This window comes from Pinus tabuliformis, chromosome 4_1, assembly GCF_031772625.1.
Source record: "Pinus tabuliformis cultivar Carrire ecotype Pingquan chromosome 4_1, CPIR1, whole genome shotgun sequence".
Taxonomy (NCBI): domain Eukaryota; kingdom Viridiplantae; phylum Streptophyta; class Pinopsida; order Pinales; family Pinaceae; genus Pinus; species Pinus tabuliformis.
The window spans coordinates 83,959,038-83,982,136 of NC_142303.1; the positions used below are offsets into that span (position 1 = coordinate 83,959,038).

Sequence of the window (23,099 nt, forward strand, 5' to 3'; positions counted from 1 at the left end):
GGAAGATCCACCAAATAGATGTAAAAACAACATTTATCAATGGGGATATTGAGGAGGAGGTGTACATTGATCAACCAAAAGGTTTTCATACATTTGATCGGGAGCCTCATGTGTGTATACTCAAGTGAGCGTTGTACAGTATCAAACAAGCACCCCGAGTTTGGTACATTAGGACCGATAGTTATCTCACTGGTTTGGGCTTCACCAAAAGTGAAGCAGATGCAAACCTCTATCACAACTTGGTAGAAGGTAAATTGCTTATTATTTTCTTATATGTTGACGATTTAATTTTAACTCGTGATGATAAGCTAATTAGATCTTGCAAGGAGGACCTTGCAAGGGAATTTGAAATGAAGGACATGGGTCTCATGCACTACTTCCTCAGGTTGGAAGTGTGGCAAGGTGATGGGGAATTGTTTGTGTCTCGAGGAAAGTGTGGAAATGAGATATTACAGATATTCCACATGGATATTTGAAAACCCATGGAGACACCTCTAGTGACCAACTAGAGGAAGGAGGATGCCACTTTAGGTGAGGAAGTGGATGCTACCATTTATCAGCGACTAGTGGGTTCACTAATGTATCTTGTGACCACACGAGCAGATATGTGCTATGCAGTCAAACAACTGAGCCAAGTTATGGTTAGGCCAACCAAATTATTTTGGAAGGAAACTAAGAATGTTTTATGGTACATTAGGGGCACTGACCAGTTTGGACTATGGTACAGACGAACAGAGGGAGTGAAGTTGTGTGGCTTCATAGATGTAGATTGGGCGAGGAGTCCATCCCACCGAAAGAGTACATCAAGTGGAATTTTCAGTGTTGGGTACGCACAGTTTCCTAGTACAGCAGGAAGCAAATATTTGTGGTGCTCATCTCGACAGAAACATAATACATGGTTGCAATTCAAGCAACATGTTCAACAATTTGGATGACAAAGATACTTGTGGGGCTGTTTGGTCAGATGATGAATTCAACTGTGATCTATTGTGATAATCAGAGTTGCATCAAGCTCTCTAAGAATCTTGTATTTCATGATTAATCCAAGCATATAGATATTTGGTATCACCATTTACAGGACCATGTGCGTAGGTGGATAATGTTGCTACAATAAATTTCGATAGAGGAACAAGATGCTGACATTTTTACAAAGGCATTGTCAAGAGGGAAGTTTGAGTTCCACAGGTACAAAATAGGGTTGGTTGATAATCCCTTTCTTGCTGAGAAGGAGTATTGAAAAATGCAACAAGAAATTCTCAATTTGATTTTGCCTTGATCAAATTGAGAAAATTTGAATTTCCACATTAGCAGACAACTTGGATGCAGTTAACTTGTGTGACATGGCTTGTGTCACCTAGTTTACTCAGCAAATTCAAGTTGGAGGAGTTAGATTTTAGTTAAGCATGTGTGATTGATAATTTGTAGCAATCAAGGTCAGTTATTTCAAGTTGTTTTAAGTTAAACTAGTTCTGACTATTGGAGGAACTAGTGGAAGGTCAGTTGTGCAGTGGGACTTCAGTCTAACTCAGTTATCATCTAGTTAATTGATCAATCAACCCAAAATATCTAGTTCATTGAGAGAATTTGAATTCCCCAGTTGTGGTGGAGATTCCAAGGCAGTGAAACATCAATTGTAGAATACTCTTGAGTGTACAGGTATTGCATGCAGTCAGATGATCAACGTTGGGAATTGCGAAATCCATTTTCGAGAAACTCCTAAATAATAGAGGACAAATTTATTAAGGAATTGTGCAAGGAAATATACACTCAAGTAGAGGCAAAAATTGACTAACTCTGGGTCAGAGCTTCTCAGTGAGCATAGAGAGAGGTTATTCACTTGCAGGTTGTGCTCAATTGAGCAAAGAAATTGTAATACATCTCCATCTCTATTCATCAGATTAATGCAAGAAGGCAAAGGGTTTTTTAGCAGATTACTTTCCCCTAGAAAAAATATTGTGTGCATGTGTGTTATTTCTCATTGCATGTTTGTGATTGATGTTCTAAATTGTGAATTGAATTCTGTAGAGTAGTAGAGTAGGTTTGTGTCTTGTGATTTTGATTAAAACTTTAGTTACAAATATACACCATAATTTCTACAGTACTTTTCCATCAAGTCAAATATCATGAACCAACAAGATAGTTTGTTCCTGTAGATTGGTAAAAACACATCTTTAGAACTTTTAGGTCATTCAATCAACTTCATATTTTGAGTTTTTGGACTAAGGAAACATCTTAAAATGTTAATATTTTATTTGTAAATTGTCATGGATATTCCACTGGATGGTTCTTCGAAAAAAATCTACTAAATCTGAAATCTACACTATGAAGGTCTATTTATCCTTAGATTTTTGGATATGTTAATTATTTTTTATGCGTATGCAAGAACATTATAATTATGTAGAAAATAGAGAAAAAATATAATAACCACTCAAAAAACACAATAGCACAATATATGACCTGGGAAACCCTTTGAGAAGAAAATCTAGCTAGAAGGTAAGGCTACCCCACTCTCTTTTCTCTCAATGAAAATGGATGCAAGTATAAAGAAGTGAGACCTATGTCTTGTGGGATACTATAGTGCATAAACCTCTTTGTTTTCTCTCTCCATGTCCACTCTCTACTACCCTACTCAGCTATGGAACAAAATGCACTTGAATAAGATGGAACCTCATTTCCGCCTAGTGGCCCAATTATAACACAACATGATATCCTACTAGTGATTAGGTTTAACTCCTTCAACTCTTAATTAGAGTTATTGATCCCGATCTTTGGGGGAGGCCCCAAAGATCTAAAAAATTGAAATACCAAAAGAAAAGAGGAGAACACACAATAACAAAACCACAAAGAAACCTTTTTTCTTTTATTAAAACAGATAATAACTATAAAGGCTACATTGTGGTGGAAAAACTCTCCGTTTACAAAATGTGACTTGTTACTTATAGCTTTTTTTGGTTACAATACCATAGGTAAATTCCATGGTTGGGTAAATACCATGGATGAATGAATACCATGGGTGGATGTCACTTATAATACCATGGGTAAATTTCATGAGTGGATAAATACCTTGGGAGGATGAATACCACGGGTGGATGCCACTTACAATACCATGGGTGAATGAAAACCATGGGTGGATGTCACTTACAATAGCATGGATAAATTACATGGGTGGATAAATACCATGGGTGGATGAATACCATGGGTGGATGGATGCCATTTTCCATTCGGATCATTCCTCTATCCTTAAGAAGCAATGTTCCCCATTGGGTGAAGTTCCCTTTGGAGAAGCATGCGTTGAATATGAAGAGCCACTAAAGAGAAGGGTTTTGTGCGGTTAACACGTAACCGTGATGAAAAAATACCCGAGGAAAGAGATACCCTGTAATGTGACCAAATGTGATACTGATAGTGTGCGACATAGAAAAAGGACTTTGATGAAGTGTCGGTTTGAGGATGACCCATAACCATGACAAACAAAGATGAGGCTAGAGATACCTTGTAATGCTTGTGACCAACTGTGATACTAACAATGTGCGGCCTAGCAAATGGACTTTGATGACAAGGATTTTGTGTGGTTTTCCACCACAATGTAGCCTTTACAATTATTATATGTTTTAGTAAATAAATAAAAAAGTTTTTATGTGGTTTGTTACTTATAGCATTTTTTGGTTACAATACCACAAGTAAATTCCATAGGTGGGTAAAAACCATGGGTGAATGAATACCATGGGTGGATGTCACTTACAATACCATGGGTAAATTTCATGAGTGGATAAATACCATGGGAGGATGAATACCAAGGGTGGATGCTACTTACAATACCATGGGTGGATGTCACTTACAATACCATGGGTAAATTACATGGGTGTATAAATACCATGGGTGGATGCCATTTTCGATTCGGATCAATTACAAGAATGACTCTTCTAGGATCTTCTTCATCATGATCACATGGCTAGCTTATTTTCCATTAATAATTGGGGATAACATGGTATCTTCTTGAATTATTGATTTGAATTAGAGTATGGTATTCTTTGTCATCCATAAATTGGAGGAATCAACTCATAGGACCATTTTTACCAGCGGGACCCAATTTAGTAAATTGAGGTCTAAAACCTTCCAGGAGAATTTTCAAGCATCAAATGATGATTTTAGGGATAAAAATTTGTTGCTTTAGTGTTGTGCCCTTTTTTCCTATTCTACACACAGAGACATTTCCAACAATGCAAGAATCACCTCAATCGAAGTTAATATGCAAAAGTTATGGCACTCGAAAGTTGACCTTCCTGTTTTCACCATGGATGCCACATCAGTCCCCATTATTCATGGAAAATGGGCTAGCCACATGATAATGAAGAAGAATAATCTAAAAAATTATGTATTTTAACTATGGTTAAAGAGTTGAGGGAGGCAAACCTAACCACTAGTAGGCTATTGGGTTGTGTTATAACCACGCCACTAGGAGGAAAATGGGTTCCATTCTTTTTGAATGCATTTTTTCCATAGACGGGTAGAGTAGATGAGAGGGATAGGGAGAGATGACATAGATAGGATGTGTGCATTGTAGTAAGTCCATGGGCTAAAGGCCTTAATTTTTTATCCATTTTCTATTCAGAGAAAGAGAGTAGAGCAACCTCACCTTCTCGCTAGGTTTTCTCTCAAAACAACTTGTGAGTTTTTTTCATTGTTCTCTATTTTTTGCATAATTATAATTTGCATTCATACAGAATAAATAGTAATTTACATATCTAGAAATCTAAAGAGAAATAAACCATTGTAGTGTAGATTTCGAATTTTTAAGTATAATTTATCAAATCTATTGTGACGAAATATTTAGTGGAATTTGCATGGTATTTTATGGATCATATTGGTATCAAAGTGGGTTTCATTGGGTATAATTTGGAGATTTGTAGGGAAGCTACATCAGGTAAGCCAAAAGTCATAAAACCCCACTCATGGGCGACAAATCTATGAATAACCCTCGTGATCTTGCAGAGGAAAGGTTTTCACAGCAGGAAGATAAAGTTGCAGATATAAACCATAATATGATTCTTCTCATGTCGACACTTAGGAATAAGCTTGGGATATTTGAATAAGATGAGGGTTCTGCAACAGAGGACTAATCAAACGAGAGATCAAGAGATTGGGAAGAAATAGAGAATGATCCAAAGAAAGGACACAAAAGAGATCAACTTAATTTGATTGTTGTGAACCATTCAAAGTCCCTATTCAAAAAGGAAATGAAGGTTGATATCAAGTTGTACGAAGGTGAGACCGATTCTCTAAAGCTAAATCACAAGTTGTAGCAATTATAATTTTATTTCAATGTTCATCATATATAGGAAGAACATAAGATTTCATTTGCATGGATGAAATTAGAGGGTCATGCATTGACCTAGTGGGAAAGCCACAAAGACCTCGAGATTGGAGGGAGATCCTCCAGTGACTATGTGGGAAGACTTTAAAATCCTCATAAATTCACAATTTTACCTTATTGGGCATGTAGAGGACTAGTGGATCCAATGGCATTATTTCTCAAAAGTAGGGGAAAAGAGTAGAGGAGTACACCACAGAGTTCAGAAAGATGGCCATAATGTTGGGTATCTCCCCAAAGAACCCAAATGTAATCCTCAATTATCTAGGGGGTATACGCATGCATATATGGACGTAAGTAATGCTTTTAAGCCTAAATCGATGGATGAGGCTTGTGTACATGCACAATACCTAGAGAACATAGGTAAGAAGAAACAACAATCAAGTGGATCGAAGTAGAAGGGGAATTGGGATGCTTCTAAGGAGGGGAATAAAAAGTAGAAAGGGGGAAATATAAAAATACAATAGCCACAACACATTAGTGCAAGGATCTCAACAACGACTGCAACCATTGTAATATTGATGGTCATACAAAGGAGAAGTTTTGAAAGTTGCATCTAAAGCTTAACCCGAAGAACAAAAATAAATATAATAAGAAGAAGAATCTCATGGGCATTGATTCGAGCATCCATATTGAAAGAAAATCGAAGATAGATGAGAAGATTGCATTTACATCATTGTAGAAGGAGATGAATTTGAGTAGCTTTCGGAAACAGGAAGAGAAAGAAATTACCATACTCTTCCACATAAAGATACATGTTAAGAAGACAAATATTGGTGCTCTATTTGACTCTCGATCACAAGAAAATCTCATTGTAGTAGATCTAGTCAACAAATTGGGATTGGAAGTTCATGATCATCCAAGTCCATATCCTTTGGGATGGGTAAATAAGGATTCAAAGTTAAAGGTAACAAAACAATGCAAAGTTAGATTTTCTATCAATGTTGTTTTTATTGATGAAGTAAAACTAGATGTAGTTCCCCTTGATGTATGCAGAGTGGTATTTGGAAGTCCCTACATTTACATGAAATATACAATATTCATTCGATAATCCAACCAATACCAACTCATCATGGAAAATCGTTCACCATCAGCACATACAAAGGCAAGTTGAAAATTTCGTTGGCAAGTTCTAACCAAGGCAAGAAACTGATTATTTCTAGCAAGAATTTTGTTCTATTGTTTTTAAGAGAGAATATTTCTATAGAAGAGTCAATAAGAAAAAAGGCATCCCTGGAGGGTTGTACTAAGAAATAGAAATAAAAACTGGAAGAGTTACTGCAAGCATACATGGATTTGTTCCAAGATCCTAAGATTTACCACCCAAGAGGGAAGTGGAGCACAAGATCTAATTATTTCCGGATTCCCAATTGTCAAACATTGGGTTGTACAAGTAGTTTGTTATAGAACCAAGTGAGGTGAAGAAATAGTTGCAACAAATACTATAACAGGGTGTTGGTTTCTACAACATACTAGACACTAGGCATTACAAGTGGATGGAGTTTCTACAGTAGTTTCATTTAGTGATCAAGTATAAGAAGGGAAACACAAACAAGTTGGATGACATGCTTTCAATTCTACTCACATCAAAGATAATAGATTTGGAAACTATGATACACATGGAGACATTGACCCATGATGCATACATAGAGCCATATTCAAAGGATGAGGACTTTAATGAGGTGTTTCAACAATTGCAAAATCAAATTCATGTGCATGCATTAGGGGAATTTTGAGGTCTAAAATGGGCCTCCTAAGAAAAATGTAAAACAAAAATAAACTTTATAAGAACCAATAGGATTCAAGATGATGATGTCAACCATGGGGGACGATTCACCATTTTTGGAGTAAAAAATTAAAAAGATTAAAAAATAATAAAATAATAAAACTACTTTTTCAACTCATATTTTCGACTTATCTCCCTAAGGTTTTACTCAAATTTCTAAAGGGATTACTCATTGGATGCAAAATTTAATTCTTCATCCAAGGAGTACCTATGTTGCATACTTTTGATGGACCTTGCTACACGAAAAATGAGAAATACATGAAAAAATGTGATTATAATAATGTTTTTTCTTGTATTTATCATTTTGTGTGTAGTAGGTTCCATCGAAAGCATGCCAAATGGGTACTCCTTGGACGAGGAATCAAATTTTGCATCCAATGAGTGTTTCAGCTCCAAATTTGAGTAAACCCTTAAGGAGATAAGTTGAAAATACGAGTTGAAAAAATAGTTTTTTTTTGTTCCCTCTAAAATTTGATGATGTAATCTAATCTTATTTTATTATTACCACAATTATTTTATAATTTCCTTAGGAGGCCCATTTTATACCTCAAAATTCCCCTAATGATGGCGATAACATTGTTGACTACCATCTCCAGGACAAGTTATTCTACAAGCTAGATAAGGTATGTGTTCCTAAAGGTGAGAAATTGTAGCTGATTAGGGAGGCTCACACCTGCAAGGTTGTAGGGAACTTTGGTGTAGGGAAGACAGTGGCCAACTTGCAGAGGTATGTGTATTAACCCAAGATGCAAGAATAGGTAGCTAGGTTCATAAGAGGATGCATGCTTTTTTGTAGCATCAAACCTAGGAATAGGGGACAGGGTTTTACCATCCCTTACCTATACCCACTCATCCCTGTAAAAGAATTTCCATGGATTTTGTGGGAGGTTTACCAACAACCAGGAAGGCACATGACTACCTATTCACAGTAGGTAATATGTTCAACAATATGTTTGTTATGATGTCTTGTAAGAAGACCATTAGTGAGCAAGAAGCATCAAACTTGTTCTTTGAACATGTATGGGTACACTTTGGAATACCAAGGAGCATTGTTTCGGATAGGGACATGAGATTTCTCAGTGCATTTTGGACTACAGTGTGGGAGAATATGGACACAAAGTTGAAGAGATTGACATTATTCCATCCTCAAGCAGATTGGAATACATAACTAGTCAACAAGAATTTTGTGCAACTTTTGAGGGGTTACAATCAAAAGCATTCGAAGACCTGGGATGGAAATTTGGTATATATACAAAAAATTATAGCAAATTTGTCGATAATTCTATCAGTAAGTCCCCATTTGAAACTTATTTTGGATATTTTACCTGAGATATAAAGGCTACAAGCAAGAATTTTTAAAGGTAACATGTCCATATTTTCTATTATTTTGTTTCTTCATAAGAGCAAGTTAAAATGTAATACTTGCAAAAATTGACATATGTTGTAGCTTCTCTCTAGTTTTGTAGAAAAATCATAGGTTGACATACTTTGAGATATAGTTCATCAAAACCAAAGGATGGAGGATGTGTAAAAATGTCTTGAGAAGGTTATCCACCTATTGGGCACAAATAGAATGAAATTGTGTCATGACCACAACTTGGTCAACACCTTAGTCAACAAGGAAAAACATTGATAGATCATGTAATAGGTTCATGTGGCAGAGCATCGTGGCATATTAGCAAAGGATCGAGGGCAGAGTGTTGTGGATTGTGATATGATGGTGAGATATTCATGCTTATAGTGGTCAATATTTGATCTCCAAGATCCACGAATTTAGTATACCTAGGGGGATAATATGGGGTACAAAGGGAGGTACCTAAGGGAATAATATAATAATGGAATGGGCCATAGTAATAAATAAGGTGGTTAACCCGTATCATGTAAGGGACCACAAGTAGTTAGCAATAATGTAATAAGCCCATGGTATTAGATAGATGGTATTGAGGGAACCATGGCAATGTCCCATGGTATTGTATGTATGAGGCCTATATAGAGGCTAGAGACTCCCCATTGAGAGATGTCCAGGAATATTGTATGAACAGGAATATGGCTTGTGGAGTGTTCTCCTTCCTTAAGGAGTGAATGTATAATGTTGCCCTACCTTAAGGGTTTGATCAATAAAGAAGCATTTCTATCTATTTCAATCTTATTGTTTCTGGGTTTATTTCTATTATCAGATATTTTTGGGTTAGATCTATAACAAGTGGTAGTAGAATATAATTGAAGATATGGATTGTTTGTAAAAAAATACCCAAGTTCAAAAAAAAAATCAGTCGAATTGGAGTCCGGATGAGGGAGATATCGTTGATTTAAAAAGAGCTATTTTTTAGAAATTTTTTGTGACGACGGGACAAGTGCAGTGCGAATCGGAAATTCTAGTACCTAGATCGGGATTTCTATCATATGGGAAGATGCAAAATGGTTGTTCCACTTTCGAAAATAGGTCATAATAGGGATTCTGAGCAATATTGACTCAATTGTGACAATTTCAAATTTTCACCAAGTAAATGATTTTTTTCAAAACCCTCTTCATGGCTTCTAGCAAGGTTCTATATTTTACAGGAAAAATTAATGGTCCTACTGTTGAAGAATACATAAAAAACAGAAGTGGTTATGGAAAAACAATTGGAAATGGTGGGTAATGGAGCAATTTAGAGATGAGGCGGCCACATGGTGGGGATTACTTAACAAAACGAAGTGTTACATCCTACCTGATGAAGCATTTGAAAAATTCCTTTTAGACAGATGGTCTCATGCTAGAAAACAAGATAATGAGAAACATGTGGGGTATTTTCTACTGGTATCTCCTTATTGTAGGTTCATGGATTCATTCACAAGGAGAAGATCGTTGTGTCTATAAATCCTAGTTGTAAGCATAATTTTATCAATGTTAATTTGGTAAAAAAATTGCAAGTTCCAGCAAAACACATTGAAAACATATAGGTTGATAATGACGATGTTCAAGTTTATAAAGATTTGAAGCTTTCTATGGATCAGAAGGTGTTGCATTGTGAATTTTATACTTCAGATATGGATAACATGGATGTTGTTTTGGGATATCCTTGTATGGAATCTGTGGGTACTGTTAATATTAATGTGCAGAAGAAATTTCTAAAGCTCTGGTATAAAAAGAAGAAAATTACATTGCAAGATATTTCCATTAAGACCCAAACAGAGAATACGGAGGTAGTAGCACAAAGTTCTAATGACACTTACACATCAGATGATGAGCCTTTGATGGTTGACAATCAAACACAATAGAGGCTGAAGTAGAAAAGGTTATAGGTACTGATACATTAGATGAGGACTCAGTGGTTGAAGTAATATTGGAAGATAAGAAACAACAATAGGCACCACAACATGTACCAGATACCAATCAGGGTCCATTAGGTGGTAAATTAAAGAAAGATACATTGTTGGTTAAAACTTCATCATATCACCACCGACATCACCCAACAAGAAAACAACCAACAAGATGGCAACATTTTAGCTACAAGGACAATAGCCCCCACATGGCATATAGAGAGGGGCAACGATCCACCTGCTATACATCAACACAGAAGAGCTACGAGGGTCAACTTCCATCTCAAGCGAGCGAAGCACCAGCTGGATCAAGGGTTCCCCTTTCTCTTGGATGGCTAGATGCATGTGCATGGTACCAATGGACTACTCTTTTGAGTAGATCTTATTATTTGTGTTCTTCCCATGTTTTGGGGACGAAACATGTTAAGGGGGGTGGAATGTAGTATAGCTAGGGGGGATAGTATGGGGTACAAAGGGAGGTACCCAAGGAATAATATAATAATGGGATGGGCCATAGTAATAAATAAGGGGGTTAACCCGTATCATGTAAGGGACCACACGTAGTTAGCAATAATGTAATAAGCCCATGGTATTAGATAGATGGTATTGAGGGAACCATGGTAATGACCCATGGTATTGTTTGTATGAGGCCTATATAGAGGCTAGAGACTCCCCATTGAGAGATGTCAAGGAATATTGTATGAACAAGCATATGGCTTGTGGAGTGTTCTCCTTCCTTAAGGAGTGAATGTATGGTGTTTCCCTACCTTAAGGGTTTGATCAATAAAGAAGAATTTCTATCTATTTCAATATTATTGTTTATGGGTTTATTTCTATTATCATATATTTTTGGGTTAAATCTATAACAACGGAATTCTAAGTCATCACTACTTTGTTATGAATTATAGCAATATGATTTTAAGTCTATTGTTATTTTTAAACATTATAAATAGTATTGTTCCTTTGAGAAGGAACAAGTTAAGTGTTTATTGTATGAACTTTATGCCATTAATATAGTCTTGATCCATTGGAGTTATATCTTCTTTGTGCATAAATGCATGTGTGATTTAAGTTAACAGTCAGATTCTGAAGTTTTTCTAGCACACACGACCAAACCCGGGGGACCCCCTGTACTAGCACGTTGCCTATTATTTGAATAAGTTTGTTTCTTTCTCGTTTCACTGCCATTTTAGTGTAGTTTATGTTTACAAAGACAATACACTATTTTACAGTATAGTCCTTAACAGTTTCAACAATGTTTACAACCAGATAATAGTTTTATGCATAGTGATCACTTAGGTTTACAATTCATTGCTTGCAGTGTATTTTGAATTAATTCAATAGTGTGGAATTTATTTGCTTATGTGTGCCAATATAATGAAACTTGATCACACAGATCTTATGAGTGAATATAAATTATTCTTTGAAGCCACAAACAATCATAATCCATATTTTTGAAGAACTTTGTTGTTAAAATTATCAATATTATCTACATGGTTATGAAGATCTATAAGTGTTTTAGAACCATGATTATATTGAGTTAGTTAGTTATCAATTGATTTTAGTATATTAGCATCCATTTTCAATAACAAGTTTTATTAATTGCATTAGAAGTCAAATCCTAGCATATATTTTGCATTACACTTCACAAGCTTACAAACTTGGATTAATAATTTAATGTAACAAACTTCTAATACAATTAAATTGACCTACACTTGTTATGTTTGGAAGCCTGATAAAGCAAAGGATAACCATATAGATAAGAACTATGTTTAAATGAATATCTTATCCATATTTGTGAAAACTCAAATGAATGCTTATGCTTAGAAAAAAAAAGGTTGTAATACACATGTTCACTAACAAGTGTTTTAGGAATGCTAAGGTTTGCAGGTGACCAGACAATGTTGACATATATACAAGGAGAATGGATGAAGAGGACCATGTTGCGATTGTATATGAGGAAACATTAAGGAATGTTGTTACAATGAAAGAGCACCTAAAATGGTGTAATGTTCCTAAATATGACACCTGAAAGGCTATGAAGACCAAGATGATGTTCCTTTATGAGGAAGGGATTGTAAGGCCCCCATCACTTGACCCCGATGATATTGTAATTGTTATTAAATGTGCTATTTATACATATATATGATGTAATCTAAATGGGAAAAATACCAAAAATAAGCTTAATTTTAATATAATACTAACTGACGAATGGATGAAGCCTTGGCACAAACCATGAGAAGCAATGAGGAGGAGGGAAGACAACAAAGGGGGTTTAGAGAATTAATATTTTCCAATGAACTATTGGTTGTGCCAAAGGATTAGGGGATCTAATATTGTCGAAATTTCCCCATGAAAATATCAAATGGAAAGGTGTAATAATAATTGTTAGTAGTTATGAGAGGAGTGGGGTAGTAGTACCATTAATGCTTAGAGATATGGACATTGTACCACTAGAAGACCTATAGGGGATAACCAAAAGCTTCTAACTTGACCCTGATGCAAAAAATTGACACAAATTATATCAAAGAAGTTGGCACATGAAATAGGAGAAAAGACAGAGAGTGTGTGCAAGACAAAGGGTGGAGTAAAAAAACATTCCCATGAAGAGAGGAAGCACTCAAGAAAATACATGCACAAATAAAGAAAAAGAACTCAAGTGCAAAAAGGAGAAAGAAGTATAAAAGGAAGAAACAAGAGGTGTGTCTGAAGTGGGAATAATCGATAATAGGGGTGCACAATAAGAAAATTACCACTCATGGGGGTGAAAGACCCACAAAAAGAGAAGACATCACACAAGAGGGATAATGAGTTTAAGTTAATGATAGGATGGACTTTAGAACTCCACCTTGTGTTTCTAAGTAAAATTCCCTCATTTCTTCATGGTTTGGCTTGGGGGTGGCCAGTTTTATAACAAAAAGAAGTGCAACTGAGCCTATGGTGGGGTGGAACTTGGCCCATCCTTCATTATTCGTAGGAAACATTTGTTTGCAGTTAGATAATTTCCCTTATGGAATCAAATTTGTAATGTAAACCATAATGAATGAAATGCAAATTATGTGTATATACTATGTATGTATGAGCTTGTTTTCTAAATGGACATCATAGTCTATGTGTTGCTTGTTTATGATAGAAATTAGTAAATTTTCTAGCGATGCCTAACTAAGAGAGTAAATCTAGTTTTAATGGTTATGGTGGCTTTGTAATGTTCATATGTCTGGTCGTGTATTTTCATGTGATCTTATGATATTCCTCCAAAAACATGAGTGATAAATATATAGTCATGGTTACTATTAAAAGTTCTTGACTATTACATGTCTTAATCAAGTAAGAGATATGGCTAAGGTAGGACAAGTAATACTCTCAGAGCCTTGAAGAACTAAGATGGTTGGTTGTAAAATACTTGCAAGGAGTCTTAAATAGATCTATGGTCTACCTTAGACATGCCAAAAAGCATTGAGCCTGTTGTGGAGAGTAGAAGATCCTTTACAAATGTGGACTTATATACAAGAGTCAAAGTTTGATTGTAGAGTGGAGACTCAAAGAAGGAATCTTCTTCTAACATATGATGACAAGTGTTACAGATTTCATTGAAGAAATCTTAAGTTGATTGGATAGCATGTTGAAGGGATTGATGTAGACTAGTGAGGTTCTTAGTGACTATGCTAGCCTTACTATGATAGCTGAGGGATCACACAATTGTGCACTTTTCCAAGTTAGAATGTTGATCAGTGGTAATGTTCCATGGTTAGAATGCCACAATCTAGTATGTCACAGGGAGAGGGAGGATTGAGGATGTCTTCATGATAAGTGGGAACCTTTATGGTTTCAAAATTCTTTTGAGTAGATTCAGTGCCCTATCAAGCCTTTATCAACACTTAAGATAGGCTAAGAAAGCTTGTCTACAATCATGCCTTGTTTAGAAAAAAAAAAATTGGGTAACAACACCCTTGGTTTCAGGGTATAGAAAAATTCAAGGTTGGAATTTCCCTTCGGTTTTGTGGTTCCTTAGAAATTTGGGGATCAAGGCTTTAGCTCCATTCCTTAGCCATATGACTAATAAGAGGGCGATGACCGATGGGCTTAATTGGAAGTGGGCTTAGCCTTGGAGGAAATATATCAAAGCACCAAGGTATTTGATATTAGATGTAAGGAGTATACCCACTACCAGTATTGCTAAACTCTTGATGCAGACAAAACTCGACAAGTCGTTGAATAATGGAAGTTCAAAACCATCAAATGAATATTGTATATCGAATAGGTGAAAGTTACATAATTTTTGGGTTTGGGGATCATTGGCCTCGTCCCTCGAGTACATGGATGACACAAAAGCCAAGACCAAGAGCCATCTGAAAGGGGGATATCTAGCCATCAACTATTAAGTGTTTGCATTTTGACTTTCAACAATTGAGGGATCAAGAATAAGGAACTGTCTAGGCGATGGTCAACACAACTCCTCAACAACAAAAAAAATATAACAATTTCCACGGGTTAATAATGATAGATGGTAGAAGTCATCAAATGATATATATCAGGCCACCGGGGTGTCAGGTATCGGCCCATTGGGGTGTAAGGTATCAAGCCATCATGAGATTTGGATCCTCTTATTATGACTTTTATCCTAATACCACTAACCTTGATAATGGCCCTAATGTGGCAGATGCTGACATGTTGATTGATGTGGCACTGATGCAATGTTGACATGGGCATGACATGGCATTAATGTGGTGCTGACATGGCACTGATGTGGAAATGACATGGGATGATCTGGCCATATGAGGTGGTAAGGTGACATGGAATAAGAGTGTATAGGAGCACTGAGGTGGCAACCATGATGGTAGTCGATGTGGATAATAGTTATCTAATCCATTGGGATGTTGCGTATTAGACATTAGGCTGAGCAATATGCATGTTCAATAAGTTTTTTGTGGGATCGAGAGCCTTGTAACCCGATAGTCACAAAACTTAACGGGCCTATCAATTTTTAGGAGTTGGAGTTCTATCAGATGATATGGATGCATGAAATTATCAATGATCAACCTATTTGGATATCAACCCATCAATATAATGGCCGTTGGTTGATTCGATAGTTCATAGAAATTTGTATGAATTAATAGTCAAGGGGGCCATTAAGCTAATAAATGTAAATGATAACGAATGGTAGGTCGATTTCCGTCAATAGACATTAATGTTAGGTTGGGCGAAGATCTATAAATGAGGATATTGATAAAGGTTTTCCTAGGGGGGTCAAAAGCTGATATGTCTACCAATGAACTAGGCTCACTAACATGGGTTAGTGAGATAAGGGCATGTGGTAGTACAAATTGATAAGGTGGCCCTTGAGGGGGAAAATCTTCAAATGGGTATAACTTTGTGTCTAAAGCTCAAAATGAGTTGAAATCTATGTCGTTGGAAAACTTTTGAAGAGCAAAAGATGATGGTGATGCCAGAAATGTGATTTGAGGCAACAAAAGAAAGAGGAAATTAGATAACCCCTTTTTCTTAATTAAACTTGAAGATCATTTCTAAATAAAACCTATAGCCCTAATAATGCATTAGGGGGTTGGGTACCTTACAAAGATCCCTTGTTTTTTGCTTGTCTTTCCTATCATCATCATCTGTTGTAAGCACATGGTACTCGAAGAACTAAAGGGCCCTCATGTGAATGAGCTTATTTTTCTCATGTATCAAGTAAATAAAATCATCCATAGATCGAATCTTCCAAGCTTTACTCATGGAAAGTGTAGTGATATGGAGTGAAGAGATAAAGAAAAATATTCAAGACCTAGTTTAGAAAGTATAGAAAGGATAAGTTGTTCCTCCTTTCTATCTATCCCACAAGATTTTACCTAAGCCTTCAAGTTCTTATACCTTGAGAAGAAGTATTCCAGGGTATTGAAATGGTTGGGATCTAAAGAAATCAACTCTTTCTGTAGTTGATGCCCTCTCAACTCATCTTGCTTGCCAAACAATCCCTCCAATTTTGTCCAAACTCTATGAGGAGTTGTACATACTTCAACATGAAAGAGTAGATCAAGAGAGATTAACAAATAGATGATTCCCATAGTATCCATCCATTTTTTTGAAGTACTTTGATTTCTCAATGGTTGATGTAGGCTCAATTTCATTCCCAATTGTGATCCTATAAAGTCCCTTCCTGCACAATAATAGTTGGATCTTTGGTTTCCAGTTAAAGTAATTGGAATGAATGAGGATTAAATTAAGCTATGTCCTATTTTGGTTGTTCTAATCTTGCAAAATCTGCAATAAAATATAATTATTATCCACAAATGCACTTATGCTCTGATGCCATGTTGGAATTTAAGCACAAGCACATGATTAAACTATGAAAAAAAATACTAGACTAGCTACTGCAAAACATGCGAGAAGAGAGAATAAAACTTATGATAAAGATGACTAGACAATCAAAGAGACAATTTGAATTACCCATGAAACTTTGATATGATATTATTACTAAACATGAATACAATAAATAGCTTATCTACAAAGAGAAAATCAATTCAAACTAGGTTGGGGTTCCCTTGTCCTTGCACTTTGTTAACCAGTTAGCATTCTTATAATAGCTAATAAATCAATAATGGAGTGAGAGAACCCAAATTAGAAAAATATCTAATGATAAGGCTAACTAAAAGTAAGTGGAGTTAAAAATTTGATAGAGCTAATGCAATAACCATAGCATGTGACAACTGCTTGTGCAAATTCCAAGAATAAAGATTGAAAGTCAATAAATAACGTATGTAGGTGAGTGGATAAGGTGGTTAGGTAGGTTATCTCCAAAAATAAGATAGGGAATTCATATTAAGGGCCTTAGGGATAAGGTAATGGAAATAATAGAGAGAAAATAGTCATGTCATAACCCAGTTAGTGCTCAGTTACTGCCATATGTCATCCTAAGTGTCATCCCCACTAAAAATTAGACTTACTAAAAATAAGTGATGATCCCAAATGATAGGGAAGGTCTAGTAGTGAATGAAAAGTGGCCATACGTGCCCCTAATGCTGAATGGAAGAGGGTCAAATGATGGCCTAAGTGAGGTCCCAATGAAATCCTAAGTGCAATGTACCCCAACATAAACTCCATGGTATGCTGTAATCTATTGTGACAAACTTGGCACCACCTTCACTAGCAATTTTTAATAATAATCAGTTTGGCTCTAGGGAACTCAATTGAATCTTAGCATTGCATATCACCCCTAATTGATTGTCAGAATAAAGTTGCCAACAAGTGTTTAAACCATACTTATACTGCTTTATGTCATACTGACAATCCTAATGGGTTTAGTGGTTACCTCTAGCGGAATGGTGGTATAATACAACATATGATGATGCCACTAAAAAGACTTCCTTTGAGACTATCTGTGACTAAAATCCCCCTTTAATATTATCCTACTCACCTAAAGTCTCTTTAGTGGAAGAAGTAGATAATAACCTAAAAATATTTTTTTAGTTTTTCAATAAAAAAACACTCAATCAACTATTAACAACCTTCATATAAATATTTATTTAACATTTTATATCCAAACTAAATACATTATAAATTTATATAAATACAAATAATAAATTAAAACATCAAAAAATATGTATCCTTCATAACTTTTGTGTTTAAAAAAAAAACATCAAACCTTACGCATACTTAAACTTCATATCACTCCATTTAAAAAAACATCAAACCTCACCATACTTAAACTTCATATCACTCCATTTTCCATTATATTATCTAAGATTTCAAAATTGTTTTTTATTAAATTATAAAACAATATTAAATTTTAAAATAATATTAATTACCCCTTTTATCTTTTTCCCTAAATTCTAACTTTCTCTTTTCTTACTCGTATTTGTATTAACCGTGTTCCACAAATGCACTTTCAAAAGACGTAGTCTTTAACGCGACTTTTTGAAAGCTTTTCCGGCGATTTTTTCCGGTGAAAATCCGGCAGTAATTTATTGAAATCGAAGTTTGATAACTAGTTTCTGCACAATGAAAGCAACCCAGGGTTTTTCAGGGTGCTGAATCCGAATATGCAGTTAAAAAACCATTTTAACTGCAACAAATCATGATTTCATCTCAATTTCTTCCGCCGGATTCCGTCACCGGAATCTCAAAAAGTCGCATTATAGACAACTCCCTTTCAAAATACCTTTTTCTTTTTTTCGCATGGTTTCTTTTCTTCGTACATTATTTTTACATTTTTACTGGACGCTTCTCCATCCCATTTTCATCTTCATGAAATCCATTATTTATGTTACTATTAAATTGTGTTTTAGGATGGGAATGAGTTATTAAAAAATGATAATTTAATTGTAAGGTTATTATTAAATATTAAATTATTGTATAAAATTTATCTATTTATGAAATAAAAAATTTAATTTAATAAAAAATTATTAATATTTATAAAAATATATTTTATTAAACATATTGGGTTGGAAAGTATTTACTAATTAATATTACTCAGACTTGTGAGATGTAGTGTTAGGTTTAAGAGTATAGGGGTGGTAGTGTGGTCTTTCTGACTTAATCACATACTTTTTTTGATAATAAGTAGCAAGTTTATCAATTTTGTCTGTTTTTGGGATGACTAAATGGTAGACACTACAAGATATTATTCCTTTTATCTAGTTTCGGGTACATTTTTGGTCCATTGTGATAAAGCTCAAGAAGTAAGCTCCCCATCCTCGTAGACATTGCAGCCACTAAATTTTATCTTAGGCCTCACTTAAAATACTTCAACCAATGATAAATTTACCATAATTAAAAAAATACCAATTTATATTTTTATAAATTTGAATTTATAACCTTTTAAACAAGGCATACTCTTTATCACTAATTTAACTTCTAAAAAAATTAAGATTTATGATAAAACCAATTTAAAATAAAATTTTGAATTTTTAAATTTAATAATAAACCAATATAATACCACACATATTCTTTACCATAATTTAATTTAAATAAATGTCTTTTTAATTAATTACATCATTCACATTTAATCTACGAAACCAATTCATGTGATTCATTATTTAAAAAAAAATAAAAAAAATTCTAATAAAATTAATTTAAAATGAAAATTTTAAACTTTTAAATTTAATAATAGACCAATTTAAATGATTCAGAGATAGATTTAATAATAAACCAATTTAAATGATTCAGAGATAGATCCTCTAGATTATCTAAATTACTTATAAAAACCCTAAATTTAGCGCTGGTTTGCTGTTACAAATTTGCCACTGCCATCGTTTTCGATCCATCAAAACAAATAAATATAATAAACCCTGTATTCCAGGTAGTCTGTTGCGGATCAGGTGACAACCTAAACTCCAAGAGCAGCTCCAAGAGCAGCGTGGATAATGGGAGCCGACATAAAACTATGGACTAATATCTTTCTCTAATCAAACGTTACGAGTATAATGAATGTGATGGGTTTTGAGAGGACGCCTGGAATGTCCGTCTGTTTACTCATTCTTATCAGTCTGGAATAAAACATGGCTCTTCTTGCTAAACCTCCCAACCGTCTTTGGTTATGGCTTCTTCGATGGCACTGGGTTTATCTATTCATCTCCGCATTCGTTATCATACTCAAATTCACATGTGTTTCTGTTTTAATGCTGCTGCTAAACAAATGCATACATTGGCAACTATGGACTTTGAAACATGTGCTTCTCTGTTACAGAGCTGTAATAATACAAAAACACTCGAGCAAATCCATGCCCTCATGCTCATTTGTGGTTTCGGCCACAATATTTTCTTAGGGACTAAGCTTGTGAGCATGTATGCCAAGTGGGGAAGTCTGGACAATGCCCGCCGAGCTTTTGACAAAATACCCAGACGAGATGTTTTCTTATGGAATGTGATGATCAGAGGATATGCTACACATGGGAAATGCCAGGAAACCCTACTACTTTACCACCAGATGCAGGACGCAGGCATAGAACCGGACCGCTTTACATTTCCCTTTGTACTCAAAGCGTGTGGTAGACTATCAGATCTGCAAGAGGGAAAGAAGATTCATGATCATATTAAGAGGACTGGGTTTGAGTCCAATGTATTTACTGCAGCTGCTCTGGTTGATATGTATGCGAAATGTGGAAGTATGGAGAAAGCACGCCAAGTGTTTGACAAAATGCGCACAAGAGATGTGGTCTCCTGGGGTGTAATGATTGTGGGGTATGTCCAGAATGAGAATGTGAACGAGGCTTTGAAACTCTTTCGACAAATGGTGCTAACAGATGTGAAACCCAATCCAATTACCATGGCAAGTGTCATCTCGGCTTGTGGTACTTTAGGCGATTTGCAACAAGGTGAGTGGATCCGTGATTATGGGATGAGAAATGGGTTTGGTTCAGATGTTTCGGTGGTGAATTCCCTTGTAGCTATGTATGCCAAGTTTGGGAATTTACAGGTTGCACGCAAGTTGTTTGATGAAATGGCTGACAGAGATGTGGTCTCATGGAATGGAATGATTGCTGGGTATGAACAAAATGGGCATGCTAGTGAGGCCTTGGCACTGTTCAGTGAAATGAAACTTGCAGATGTAAAACCAAATTCGCTGACAATGGTGAGTGTGCTGTCGGCTTGTGCTGATTTAGGAGCTTTGCAACAAGGCAAGTGTATGCATGATTACATCATTAGGAGTGAATTAGACTCAGATATTTCTGTTGGTAATTCTCTTATAGCTATGTATGCTAAGTGTGAGAGTTTAGACACTGCACACCTGGTTTTTGACCAAATGCCTAGAAGAGATATGGTCTCCTGGAATGCAATGATTGCTGGGTATTCTCAGAATGGGTTTGCTAAAGAAGCCTTACAACTGTTTGATCTAATGAAAATGGCAGATGTAAAGCCTAGCCCTTTTACCTTTGGAGTTGTGCTATCAGCTTGTGCTCAATCTGCAGCTTTGGAACAAGGCAAGCGAACCCATGATTACATAATTGCAAGTGGATTTGACTCGGATATTTTCGTGGTGACTGCGCTCATAGACATGTATGCAAAATGTGGAAGCATTAAGGTTGCACGCCAACTATTTGACAAATTGAATATTAAAGATGTGGTCTCGTGGAATGCCATGATTGCGGGGTATGGAATGCATGGGCATGGTAAGGATGCCCTTGCACTTTTTCTCGAAATGCAACAGACAGGGATGAAACCAAACCATGTTACCTTTGTTTGCATTCTGTCTGCATGCAGTCACGCAGGCCTTGTAGATGAAGGATGGCACCACTTCACTTGCATGTCTCGAGATTATTATATCACTCCCAGGGTAAAACACTATGCATGCATGGTTGACCTTCTTGGTCGTGCTGGTCAGCTAGATGAGGCACTTAACTTCATCCAAACAATGCCATTAGACCCTGATTCGAGTGTCTGGGGAGCCTTACTTGGTGCCTGCAGAATTCACCGCAATATTGAGCTAGGTGAGCGTGTGGCAGAAAGACTTTTTCACTTAGAACCCGAAAACACTGGATATTATGTACTGCTCTCGAACATCTATGCCGCAGCTGGAAAATTTGATGATGCAGTCAAACTGCGAACTCTAATGAAAGATAGGGGGTTAAAAAAGAATCCAGGATGCAGCTTCATTGAACTAGATAATAGGGTTCATGCATTCCTTGTGGGAGATACATCTCATCCCCAAAGCGAGAAAATCTATGCTACATTACAGACCTTGGCTGGCCAAATGGAGGAGGTAGGTTATGTTCCTGACACAAATTTTGTGCTGCATGACATTGAGGAGGAGACGAAGGAAAACCTGCTCTACAGTCATAGCGAGAAGTTAGCCATTGTTTTTGGGCTTATCAACACAAGCCCTGGTACTATTATCCGAATTACAAAGAATCTTCGTGTGTGTGGTGACTGCCATACTGCAACTAAATTCATCTCCAAGATTGTCAGGCGAGAAATTATTGTGAGGGATGCTATTCGTTTCCATCATTTCAAGGATGGATTGTGTTCTTGTGGGAATTATTGGTGATCATATCCTAAACAATTTATAGCGTTAGGATTGCACAATAACAGACATGGAGATGTTTTCCTTGTGTTGAGATATTATTTTGTTCGAAGTTTTCACCTATGCATTGGAGATCCATTCAAATTTGGTTTTGAATGGGTTAATCATCCCAAGAAACGAGGATTTATGTCATGACACATACATTCAATTGAATTTGATTTACTATTCAAGTTCAGTTTTGCTAATCTGGCAGAACATATTGATATGCCATGGCCTCCTTGCAGAGCATTGTGAAATGTTTTGGACACTAGTAATTTAGCGTACTTGCTCATCATATACTTGTATGTTATACTTATATGGTTATATGGTCTCTACAGAATAAAGATGAGGATAAGCGATAGGAATAGCTTGTAACGTTAAATGGATGGAAGGATATGGATGGAAGGATTGATCCACATCCATGGAGGTGCAGGAGGATGATAACATCCACATACATTCTAGGGATATGTAGTTTTTTGCAAGCAATGCAAATAGCTTGTAACGTTAAATGGATGGAAGGATTGATCCACATCCATGGAGGTGCAGGAGGATGATAACATCCACATACATTCTAGGGATATGTAGTTTTTTGCAAGCAATGCAAAAAACTTACCAGGCATGAGACTTCCTGCTAATCAAAC

The 23,099-nt window shown here is 35.9% G+C and overlaps 1 pseudogene; it reads left to right on the plus strand.

Moving 5' to 3' along the window:
• Window positions 1-19,671: 19,671 nt before the first annotated feature.
• On the plus strand, window positions 19,672-22,672 carry LOC149174297 (pentatricopeptide repeat-containing protein At1g11290, chloroplastic pseudogene; annotated as a pseudogene).
• The last annotated feature ends 427 nt before the right edge of the window (window positions 22,673-23,099 follow it).